General features: G+C 41.2%; 1 long non-coding RNA gene across 1 annotated transcript; it reads left to right on the forward strand.

Moving 5' to 3' along the window:
• Positions 1-255: 255 nt before the first annotated feature.
• LOC144466869 (uncharacterized) lies at positions 256-12,956 on the forward strand. Its single transcript, XR_013493285.1, has 3 exons — positions 256-318; positions 7,067-7,122; positions 12,858-12,956. It is a non-coding gene; the product is annotated as an uncharacterized LOC144466869 (long non-coding RNA).
• Positions 12,957-13,306: the final 350 nt, after the last annotated feature.

Here is a 13,306-nt window from a genome sequence, read left to right on the forward strand (position 1 = left end):
TTAACATGTAATGAATAAATTAATATCTAATGAAGGAGAGGGCCACTGTTACACTCACCCTGCACTCATGCCATCGGGGAAGATAGAGGTTGAAGACACTAAATACTGCAGTGGATGCTGTGAATTGACAAACAACATCAAAAGACAGAAAGAGCGGTGCTAAATACTTTGTGCGCTCTCCTACTGTGCTCATTTGAGCAGAAGTTAATGTCATCTGTACTTTCGTTCTTTTGTCTTATTTGTGTTTTCATCTAGTGAGGTTCACGCTGGAGCGGTGCTTTCATCACAGTGTGGGCTGATTAAAGATCTGTGACTCTTGTAAGTAGTGTTTTTTTTTTCCTTCAAAAAATAATTGTTTTAAAATTGTGAGCAATAATTTCTATCACATTTTTTGGTTGTGTCTTCAAAAAGCAAAAAGCCCCATATTGATTTGGGCAATCCAGGCCTGCATCTAAATGATGAGCACTCACTCATAATCTGAATAATCTTTTCTGCCTTATGCAATTACTAACCACTACTAATGACCTCAACATCCCTCTGTGTTACTGACGTGTGTACAGTATTATGTCTGCTCTATGATGGCGGCAAAAGAATGTGCCTACAGATTTACCTTTCTTGTATCTTTTGTCATTGAGGGATTTAATGCGTCATTGGCACACGTGCAAGCCGAGTCCTGCTGGGCTGTTGCTAATGTCGAGGCCCCCTTGTGAGAGTACATTATCTCTGAGCCGTCCCATTATTCTGGAACAGTATTGACTTCTAATGTGCCTATCTACACGTCCCCGGCTATCTAGCATCATTATGAAGCAAACTAACAATCCATTATTCTCATCGCTTGTCATTATTGCAAGCAATACTCCATTAGTTTAAGTTCTCTTGTTTAGCTCTCGTAATTTACATGAATTTCCTGTCTGACAAGTACTGACACAAAATTAATCTGCACAAAGGCCATGCGTCACATGATGGCAGATTTTCTCCATTGTTCGGATGCATTGTTAGGAAAAAAAACGGTTTTGAGAATGGGAGACACAAACACCAAAACTGTATTTCAGTTAGGAAAACAGCTCCAATTTATATAATGGTGACTTAAGATGACAACGTTTATTGAAAAGCTCAACACAATGCATCAAATCATAATTTCTAAAGATAAAATCAACACTTATTTAAGGCAGTCTGTTTACAATTCTATATTTTGTCGAACATTTACAAAAGGACGTATGTTCCTATGCACATAACACCTACTTTGCATGAAATAATTCCCTTTTTTAAAGAATAGCTACTGTAATCAGGTGAAAGTTTGACTTCTTAGATTGGCTTAGATCCCTCCTGGAGTGTTGTGTTGCACTGCAGTATGACGCAACCTCACATGTCTAATACAACGTGCTGTACAACGCTAAGAGCCCTATTTCCCAGTGAATTTGCATGACCCAACATCAAAGGTGCATTTCCTTTTTATATGTGACTTCATATTGAGTCAAAGGTCTGTGTCTCTGCAAAAATCACCAGTTTTCTTTTCATTAGAGGAACAAGATTTAAAATATTGTGTGCACTTGAGGTCTGCACACAACTTCTCAAAACGATGTTATGGAAAAGTACCAGAAATCATTCAAAAATATTTGATGTTGTGATCATTGTTTAACTGTGGTCAGAGTTTTAGATCACTAGCAGAAGTGCACATGAACAATAGAGAAAAACTGTAATAGCGTATCTGAGTGGAAGTAGCATCACAGTGGAGGGAAACTAATCAAACAGACCAATCAGTGTCTGTGTTCAATGTAAACAAAGCAGCTGCCAGAGGTGAGACATATTAACCTCTACCCTGGACCAAATATGATATTTTTAGCTCCAGGGAGCACCACAGTCTGTACTTTGATCCGGTGCCCATGCACAGAGAAAATCAGTGCTGATCTGCACGTTAGCTGACTCCTCAGAGGAAATACCAGAGCTTTCTCTGGCCATAGTGCACAATGCAATAAATGTAGCAAGATAAAGAGAGGAGGGGAGAGGATGAGGGCAGTGCCTAGTGTAGCAGATTATTTTTCTGTGGCTACAAGTGAGTGATAAGTGAGCCTTCACTGTTTTAAAAACACTGGCATAGGCATAGATTTCAATGGAGTCACAGGGGACATGTCCTCATCAATAATTAGAAGTGGTACATTAGTCCCCCTCAATAAACACAAAACAGCTACAGTGTAACTCATAGATGCAACAGTGCCTGTGGTAAAGTAGGTGGTGGCAGTATGCAACCCCAAAAGCAATGATTGTAATCTGCCGTAAAACTTAAAGAAGCTAAAGAAACTATGCACAGTTGAACAGGAAGTAGCATGACATTTCCAACATAAATTGATGCAGAAAAGGCACAAACTGGTGAATAAGAAATCACCAAAATGCTGGAAATGAAGTGCTTAACACTTAGAAATTATTAGGGGAGAATATACAGGCCCCCCACTTAACATGTCTCCCCCAAAATGTTAAACAAAACATGCCCTTGCTGCCTGGCTGTATTTAAATCAGTGGTTACTATATCATCCTTAGGACTGCCTTATAAATACAAAAATAAAAATGAACTTTCTTTATATTGCACCTTCCATACAAGAAATGCAGCACAAAGGTCATAAAACAGACAAGGCAATTCAATATAAAAGGACATTTAAAGCAGTTAAAAGATGGACTCATAAAATCAAGTAAGATTTTTAAAAGAGTTGCAGCAGCATGAAGCGTAAAAAGAAAGAGTGTCAGACCTGTATCAGGAAGTCAGAGCTAGTTAAAGGCTAAAGTGAACAGATACATTTTTAGCTTTCTTTTAAAAATACTTAGCGAGCTAGCTTCTCTGATATCTACGAGTAGTGTGTTCCATAGCTTTGGGGTGCAATTGACAAAGGCTGCATCCCCTATCTCCCTCTGGCTATTGCTGAGAACCTCCAGTAAACCAGCAGCAGATGATTGCAGTGTTCTTGGAGGCAAATAGTTAACAAGGGAGTTATTATGGGAAAAGCCTTTGCACTGAGAATAAAAGGTGTTTGAGTCTTACAGAATTTTTGAGTTCATAAAATGAGGCTTTTCCGCCCCCTTTTTTCCTTTAACTTGTTTAATTTCACTCACAAATCCTACATGGTTGATTTATGGTAGGATTATCGATGGGGCCTACTGGGCACAGGCCCAGGGGCCCAAAGTGTCAGGCCCCCCCCCTGGCTTTCACCTGCAAAATGTCACACAAATCAACATGTACTGACCAGGAAGAGACTCAAAATGACAACTAAGATACATAAAACGACCACAAAGAGACACAGAATGACCTCAAAGGAAAAAAACAACTACAAAGAGACACAAAACAATCAAAAGAGATGCTAAATTAACTCAAGGAGACACAAAACCACTCAAATATTAACTCTAAAGAGATACAAAAGACTGGGTGTCCTGCTCGTATGTAGGGGAGATGGTTAACCCTTTGCGTCTCTCTGCCCAGGGGCCCGTTGTCTCATAATATGACTGTAGGTTGATTGGGAGCTGGCTGCAGGCTGGCATCACAGAGCCAGCTAATGGTCATTATAACATCAACAAAATAAAATCAAAACCAGTCGGAAAGGAACACAGATTTTTAACTATGCCAACGTAATGATGAAAATAAAAGACTATTGACATAAAAAAAAACAGCAGTGGGAACTGTGAGAAACATAGTTAATTGAAAAGTAATTATGTCCATTTAAATTCTCCTCTATTCCTGCATTATGCTGGGCATCCGGATTTAACCTCTTATAGACTTTAAATCAGAGTCTACATCACACTGTCAATGTGTTTCTGCACTCTGAAATGGTGCCTGTAATCAGCCTGATAGTTCTGTGACGTGACGCCGTAGACTTATTCCAGTGAAGCAAGCCAAAAGGAACGATTTGTAAGTGCAATTAGATTCCCAGATATTGAGTGTTAAAGTGAGCTTTCCTTCTCTGCAGGAGTCGCGGCAAGCACATGTACCGTACCTCTGTCTCAGATTACACAGATAATACTCGCTTACAATGCTACTGCCAGTACAGGTGAAAACATTCCTCTTTATATTTATATACATATTTTTTACAGAGCATGCAACATCGCTTCTATTACTTTCCCCGGGAGTATGATACATTTTATTGAAGTGTAATAAAAGAAACACTTATGTTGTATTATGTTTTAGGGCATATTCTGTCTGCAGTAAATCCGATGTGTTGCCGTGAATTACATATAAATTATTGCTCAATATTTGACCGTGAGATTTTTACCTCGCAATTACTTCTAAAAGTCTGAAAGTGCTGCAGTAGGTGTTTGTTTTTTTTACCTGTTTTTCTCTTTGTGCAGAGTGGCAGGTGCACGTTCCCTCGCCATAAATCTGTAGTTTTTACGAGCAGATCCATCAACACCGCACCAAAAACAACAAAATATGTCACTGTTCTCCCTATTTTTGTGCCATGTTTGTGCAATGACATCACTGACCACCGGCTGATTAATCACTCCAATGGTCCATTCTTAGGCAAGAGGGCATTGTAAGGTCGCGACCTTGAGGATAGAGGAAATGGTTGCATTAAGCAGGGGGTCATCCTTCTGCTGATTATTTCTGATAACCACCCCTGCGTCACCTGTGACCAACTTACTGCCCATGTGCCCAGCGCTGCTCGCCATGGTAGTTCTTTACCAACAGGAGAACAGCAAGCGGTCCCGTCCCGTGAGCGCCGCTACACAACAGTGTGGCCCAGGAGAACAATAAAACAGTGTCAGTTTCTACAGGAAAATAGAGACAAAGTGAAAGAGGAAACAATTCGTCCACAACAGGACACACGGCCGTGGAGGATAACCTGCCTTCAAAGATGCTGGGGTGGCGTATCAGAATAGTTTAGAGGTGGCGCACTTCAAAAGGCTCAGCGCGGCTCCCGTACCGAGTCGTTTTTCCTGCTATTCTTGTGGGTTGGTTTTGGGTTGCTATAAGTAGCCTGCATCCTGTCCCTCTGTGGTCTCAGGTGGATAGGTTTTGTTTTTGTAGCTGCAGCCAGGCCTTTAATGGCTCTCTGTGCTTCCACTGCTTCTGTTGGCAGGGCTGATTGGCTTGTTAGCGATGTACACATATATCATACTAGAGAGCTGACAAACTCCTGTGTAGAGGGGGCAGTGGAGTTTTAATCAGGACAGATCATTTTATTATGTTGTGTTAGTTTTTACAGTGGCCAAAGTGAGACAGTCTAGCAATGCATTATTTTTCAAGACATAAAATATGCTACTGAATAGCAGGCAGTGAGCCATGAGGACAGGAGCCAATAACAACAACATGATAGCACCACATGAGCTAGATGTTAAAGGGACAGTTCACCCCAAAAATCAAAACTGCATATCTTTCATCTTACCTGTAGTGCTGTTTATCAGTCTAGATTGTTTTGGTGTGAGTTGCAGAGTGTTGGAGATATCAGCCGTAGAGATGTCTGCCTTCTCTGGAATATAATGGGACTAAATGGCACACGGCTTGTGGTGCTCAAAGTGTCAAAAAATACATTTCAAAAACTCAGCAGCGATGTCTTGTTCCCGGAATCATGACCCGGCTACTCAAGATAATCCACAGACCTTGTTGTGAGCAGTTTTATATAGGAACTATTTTCTCTCGACTGAACTACACCCACCAACTGTATCACCAAAACACTGCTTGATAATTTAATTTAGTTTTAAGTTCAAGTTTTAAAAATGAAAATGTGTCTGAAAATACATATTAGCACGAGTCCAACATATTATTAGCAAAGATAAATGAGCCTATTCATAAAACTCATTTTATTTACAGGACACAACATTACTGATAGGTTAACTGAGCAACCATGTTGTCTAGCTCACACTTAGGGTGCTTTCACACTTGCCCTGTTTGGTTCAGTTCAATCAAACTCAAGTTCATTTGCCCCCTAAGTGTGGTTTGTTTGGGCAGGTGTGAACACAGCAATCACACTCAGGTGTGCACCAAAACAACCAGACTGAGACCTTCTTGAAGAGGTGGTCTCAGTCCGGTTACAAACGAACTCTGCTGCGGTTCGTTTGTAGTGAGAACGTGTTCTGACCTGGATCTGAACCAACTGCAGTCACATGACACATTGTTTGGGTTAAACATGAGCATGTTACAGTCCTGGAGGTTTATTAATGTGCACCTCCTCCTGTACTGCCTTAATATGCACATTCAGCACATTCAATGCATCAAAACATTGTTTTCTAGTTGGAGCCGCGCCTCGTTTTCAAACTGTATGCTTTGACTAAAATGAACAATGACAGCAATATAGTCCACGATGAGCAGCGCTAAAATCAACCTGCGTAGTTGTCCCTCCATTGTGACATTAGAAAGTGTCACATTTATCTTGCAAGTGTACTCTTCTTCAACGTTTTGTTTACTTCCTGGATTTTTCCCACATGGAAATTCTGACCAATCAAGAACAGCTTTCTCACACAAGGCATTTGATCTGGTCCACTTGTAAATGCTGCCGTGAGAACACGAACCAACTCTAGGCAATTATACAACTTTGTAACAAAATTAGTCCCTGATTCAGACCAAAGCAAGACAACTCTAGGTCTGAAAGCACCCCTAATGGCAAGGTAAATAAGTTAGCTAACAGTGGCATAATATTGAAACATATTGGCAAATGATCTGAATTATTATTCCAAGTGTACAGACATTTTTAACTTATTTATATCTTTTCAAGCAAGAGATTCTGACCTTACCTCAGAAACCACCGACAAAAGTGCAGAGGGTGAGGCTACTGCACTTAGCCATGCTACAACAGCTGCTGACTTAGCAGCTACAGGCAAGAGCAAATGAGAAAACACCTGAAAATATTCAGAGAATCACCTCAAGTGCAAATCAGTTTTATACAGTATATGTAGTAGAGGGCCCCTGCTCTGTCTTTTAGCTAAGGGGTCCCCGCCCTGAAGAACGTTTAAGACCCCTGTTATAGAGGACTGTATGTTGGGACAGTGCACTGCTCACTATGGTGTAGGGCTACTTTGTCACTGTATCAAGTTCTTTACACGCTTTTTCTTAATTTGTTTGTTTTGTGGCCTTTTTTACTTTTCACAGGTGAAGTTTTGGACAAGGAGAACTACATCGCAGTGATCTGAGCGATAACAGCAAAGGTAAGTCATTGGCCAATAACATTTTAATAAAGCGGATATTTGAGACGTGTGGTTTGTTAATGTCTTCAAATCCTCTTTGTCCTTGTGTGAGACAGCATCTGTTCTATGCTTGTCTTAAGTGTCACTGTATCCGCCTTTATCCTCCAGAACCTCCTGGATAAATACAGGTTTGAAGACGTGCCAGTCTGCAACTTTAGCGGACCCGTCCCCGTCCGTCTGTCTGCCTCTGGCCTCTCCTCACGCTCTCCCCCTTTTAGAGCTTTTGTGTCCTTTTGAAACATCTCACCCATGTTGATCAGTGGTGGTCTGCTGGTTACCTCTGCTCCTCCCACAACACTCAGAGGCACACATGGTCCATTGTTTGGGGCACCAAGCCTGATTAGCGTGCACTCACCGACAGGGGTTGGTAGGCAAGCCACTTAGTGGAGTAAATGACCTCTGTGGTGTAATTACGTACAGTGTGTGGTAACCTGGTGGTCTAAGCTCCGGCCAGAGTGCACCTCTGCTCCCATGGCCCACCTGCACCTTTGTTAGCCACCCAGGGAAGACTGGGTGGCTAACAAAGTCCATAGTCCCCAATGCTTGTGTCTCTCCTTTCCCTCTCAACCTCCCTTTCCTCTTAATGGCTTTCAACTTTGTTTGGCTTTCCTCTCCACTGCCCTGAACCATAGGTCAGCCTCCCCATTAATTACAGCCTCTGGTGATTACAGGGTGAGAGGGAAAGTGGCGGAGTTTGCCGAGAGTGTGGCGGGTCCAAACAGGGCAGCTTTGACTGTTTATTTAACCATGTTAGTACCTCAGGTTAAATATGTTCATGCCATTGTTTCCTTGTAACCCATGACCTCTGCTGCACGATATTAATCAAGCCATCCATGTCCGAGGGTTCAAGGTATTTTTACATCAAGTGCCTTTTTCTAGCTTGTTTTAGTTTCAGGTTTATGGTGCGATAAGGCTAATTTTCCATGTCAAAGACATAGTTTCTTATTCGTTTTTTACCTCGTCGAAGCCAAGCAGTGCCCAGCCCAGAAAAAAAAGAAGAGAGGAGGAGGGTGCAGCACACCGGTAAACTCACACATGCTAACGGGTGCAATCACAGTCTCATATCCTGATTGTGCAGTTGGTAGTGTGGACAATGAGGGCGGAGAGAGGGAAATGTGCAAGACAGCTTTCCATTATGAGATAGTGTGTATTACTGTAATCCAGAGGGCCTCCTGCTCGCTGTGGCGTGTGCCAGACTCCTGGGTGGGCAATCTCAGAGACAGTGGGGAGGCCCGGCTTATTTCTGGGCACATTTGGCATGGCCTATATGGCTGTTACAAGAACTAGAAGTGGAACAGAAGTCATAAAAAGACGTTTTGATGTTTTAAGGGAAACTTTTTTAAGTGCTAAAGGTGAAAAGTGTCCCTTACGTTTTGGTTTTTTTTTCGCTTTAGATGTCGTGTTAAATGTGGAAAATGAGCAGGTTGTTTACATGATAATAACACATGGTCAAATTATAGCATCTCGCTCTAAAATATTATGTAACTGTCTGAATATGAATTATGTATTCCTCAGAAAATTAAGGTTTGTGTCCTACTTTCTTGTCATTATATTTTTTGCACACATGAAAAAACGAGGACAAACTGTAAGGCTGCATATGTGACTGACTGGACCTTTGATACACTTTGTAATTGGTCCTGAGCTCCCGTCACTTACTTTCTTGTGGTTCAGTTCTCATAGACCCTCACAGTGTGAAACCCAGTGCTGCCCTAAAGACCACTTGTTGGAAGCCTGCTGATCCATCCCCGGGTCTGCGATGGCCTCAGGAGACTCTGAAAGCCTGTCAATGTTCTGTCAGAAAGCTTATCCCTGTGCTGATGGCACTAGCCTGGCACTGGAGCACTGCTCTCTGCTGAGACAGAGAGAGATGGTTGGTGTCCCACTGGAAATGTGTCTCATGCCTGTTAAGGTGTCTGCAGGAACATTGGCACAAAGCTTTTTGAGGGCCTTCGCGATGAAAACCCCAGAGAACATAACAAATTCACACACAAACAAAGACACACACACACACAGAGCGAAAACGCAAATGGAAGTGCATTCAGATAATCGCATATTTCCACAGTTAACAGTTTTACAGTTTTTCACATTCGCTTTGGCTCAGTTCTTGAATGAGAATTATTGTTCTCAAAACAATGAGTTCAAATCTCCAAACAATTAGTTTGTTGTTGTCAAAACATTTGAATTCATTATTCATTCAAACAAATTGCACGTGGTTTGGCACATAGTGTTATTACTGTATGGCTTTTTACTCACAAATGTTTTATTACACCCACAGTAATGAGCTCAGTCTTTGTCAGCTTGCAACTTACTCGCGTATGCATGAGTGTGTGTTTGTAAGTGTAGGAGCTCAGGCCCGACACAGAGAGCAGGTGAGAAGCAGTAGCATGATATTACACTGCACCAAATGTTAAAAAGTACAGACTGAAGAGCTTATCAATGCTGCAGTCTTTGATAATTCAGCCGCGGGGTCAATTTCATACCAGGTTTTGGTTCCCATCTCTATTTTTTTTTAGCTCAGAACAAGATGTTCTGACCATACTTACTAACTGCCTCACCAGTCCTAGGGAGGCAGAATTTTGGGAAAATGCACATCTTGTACATTTTACAAAATTGTGCCTTTCATGTTTGGGTTGGGCTGTAAAAAACTTGACAAACTGTTAGCAGACACCTGAATGTATCTGTTCAGGGACCAAATTATTTTCATTATTGTTCAAGTAGTCTATGAGTAATGGAAGGTTAATTCATGTTTATACAAAAATGTCCCAGCAGACCCCACTCTCCCTTACGTGCAAAACAAAAGTACAGTTGTCTACAATTTGCACTGGGCTTGCTGATTAGAAGCGATGAGTTGTCGAAACATTCTTTTGAGCCGTGACATGCAAATGATCCAATCCATTATCAAAATCTGTAAGACGTAAATGTATATTTCATAAATTTCTATGACATGGTATGTTTATAATGTCTTCTGAATTGGAAAATTACCTTACAGGTAAGGGCAGTGGACTAGGAATCCCAATCAACTGTCAATTGTTTTTTGTCTGTGTCTGTGGTTGGTTGGTTGGTTGGCTGGCATGGATGTCATTTTGTTCACTGACTTTACATCAGATCAGAAGTCAATTTTCTGTTTACAGTACAGATGTTGCTACACAAACAACTGCACACACATAAATGTGCTATCCTTTTTCTGTTTGCTATAGTACTGTACAGTATTGACTTTTCTCTATAGACTTTTACAGAGATTTGTATATGGTAAACATGTCCAGGGTTGATTTCCATGGTGAGAAAACATCTAAACACTTTGATGACTCAGACACTAATGAATCAAATTCTGGCGGCATTGGCCAGCTGACACAAAAACTAGGTCTTGAGGCATGAATTAAATGTATTGTGTGAGGTTGTCACAATTGTACTTACAATTTAGAAAATGTTAATACCATTTCAAAAAAATTAGCCAAAGAAATTGAGAAATACTGAAACAAAACTTGAATTATCCCTAATAAAGGGATTATAACACATATATTTATTTATAATAATAAGCCAGCTCAAGCACATTATATTTACAAAGGAAAATGAATCATTACATAGTGATCTCTAATCATTTAATGTGTGTATCTACATTCTACATGAAGTCTGTATAGAAACTCACATCCTCTTTTATTCACTGAGGGTGTGAGTTTCACATAAACGGAGGCGTTTGATTGCCATAGCAACTAAAACAACAATGATGATCGTCCCAAGGTCATAACCTTGCGTGACCTGAGTTCAGGGGGAGGTTGTCTGGGGCTTCCTGAGAATAATAAGTGGGAAATCTTCACTTCCCAGACCTCCCAGTAACCCTACAAAGTGGGAGATTTACGAGGCCCAACGAGGAGTCCTCTGATTGACTTTATGACAGGACTTCCACTCTGCCTCTGCCACTGTGATCTGGGGGTCCTTGACTCTAAACTTAGGCTGCTCTGGAAGGTGTAATGCTCGGGGAGTGGTTTTATGCAGATGTATGGGAGCACCAGAGCTCAGTTGGTGTGACAGTTAATCTGTGGGGAAACAGAAAGGGTTTGGAATAAGTTAGCAGCTCACTGTACGTTATCCGAGTCTGTTGCACATGTTGCTACGTATGTAGTGGCGCACTGTACCCCTTTAAACTTGTAAACTGAAATATACTGTGCTCGCATGGATGAGCAGCTGACTTTCACTCTAATAGACACACACACATACACACTCACAGGCATGCACTGGCACTAGTGGAGACATACATGGGTCACCTGGCAGGTCATGCCCCCCCACTGGTCAGCCCTGCTGTAAGACTGCATTGATTATGTGCTTGTCTGCAAGCATGCAGTCAAGCATGTGCATTTTAGCATCCGCACATACTCTATGTGGGCACAGGTTTTGAGATCTGTGTGTGTGTGTTGTACTGTACTTGGACCAAAGTCATCATGCCGACATTTTCAGGGGGCTTGACAGGATCATCATGAGGAGGTAGCGCAGCTCTTGTTTTGCTGTTAGCTTTAGCGTTAGATTTTTACTAACAGTGAGGAGAATCTTCAGCCAGCAGAATCAAGAACTAGCGCAGACAAAGGCAGACTGATGCCTCGTGTACTGTATCAAAAGTTGTATTCTGGAAGACGCCACAAAGATTAGGTGACAGCCAGTCGACCCCTGACATGCACATTATGATCAGTATGTGGAAAAACAGTCAGTAGTACGTCTATGTATTTTTGAATTTCATAGAAAGCATACTAGCCAACCTTTTTTAAGTCACTGTGAACCTCATTAACAGTCTCGTCATGCCTGGAATACAAATTGAGAACACGTCTGCTGTAAAGTTGCAACACGAACTGCAACATTTTGCTTTGCTTTGTTTTGCACTGGTGTTGTTGGCTCATTGTCTTTTGCTTGTGTATGTAAAAAAAAAAATGTTTGAGACAAAAATTAAGGAGAAACCACGCTAAATGAGAACTCAACAATTTCCTATAAGCCAAGGTCAGAAAGCTTTCTCACTGACCAGTGTCCAGCAGCTGAGAGGACCTGACCAGTACCAAAGGCAGAGGTGTGGACTCGAGTCACGTGACTTAGAATAGAATCAGACTCAAATCACAAACTTGATGACTTTAGACTCAATGACAAAATCAAAAGACTTGCAACTCTACTTGGTTTAACACCAGTGACTAGTGACTTCACTTGGTCTTGAGCCTTTTTACTTGAAAATACTTACCTTCCCCTCAAACCCAAAGATTAAAAAGTATGTCATTTTAAAAATGTGCCACGAATCAATTTATTTCCTGAATCAACTCATTTTAAAACTATTAATTCCCAGAAAGTCTTCACCAACTTTCAGGGCTGGAAAATTAAGCAAACATGAAGTGCCAAAAACTGCAGTTCCTTAAATGGCCACTTGAGGCTTGCTGCAGAATCCAGTCCATCCCTGTAGACCCCCATGTTCAAATGCCTAACTTTACAGCATGATTTAACGTGTTTACAGCCTGGTACAAAAAAACAGTTTTAGTATTTATAGGTAATTCCCCCTTCATGACAACTTTACAGTTTTTTTCCATATAATTCACCTGTTTACATTTTATTAATTTTTTAATTTTTAATTATAATGCATGATTAAGGGCAGGCTGCTTTGAGTGACAGACTGTCTGCTGATAGTGTCCTCGGCTTCTCAGTCTTATCCGTCCCTTGCTTCTCCACAGCTCCAGCCTCTCACCAAGATGTGGTTGCTTCTGGTTCCAAAAAAAACAAGATGGCGATGACCGAAATGCTGAACACCAGGCTTCAAAATGGGAGGCACTGCAGTAGGTACGTCCGTTATTTTTACAGTCTATCCAAAACGGATCCACTTTGCTTGAAGAAAAATGACAGCATCCAGTCAAATTGCACAAGAAAACGATGACGAACGAAATGATGCCAAAGATGATTTTGTTTGCATTGAAAAACTATGTGGTGGTCAACAAAGAACAGATTGCAGTATGAAAACGTATGGGTTGTACAGGTAAATTTAATATACTCTATTGTTAAAATGGTGTTACATTTGGTGAAGAGCGCAATATTACTTAGGACTCGAAACTCAAAGTTTAGGACTTGATAGGAAAGTCTAGCATGAAGTGGGGAGAGAGAAGGGCATGCAGCAAAGGGCCAGCGT

Source organism: Epinephelus lanceolatus, chromosome 14, assembly GCF_041903045.1.
Source record: "Epinephelus lanceolatus isolate andai-2023 chromosome 14, ASM4190304v1, whole genome shotgun sequence".
NCBI classification, from domain to species: Eukaryota; Metazoa; Chordata; class Actinopteri; order Perciformes; family Serranidae; genus Epinephelus; species Epinephelus lanceolatus.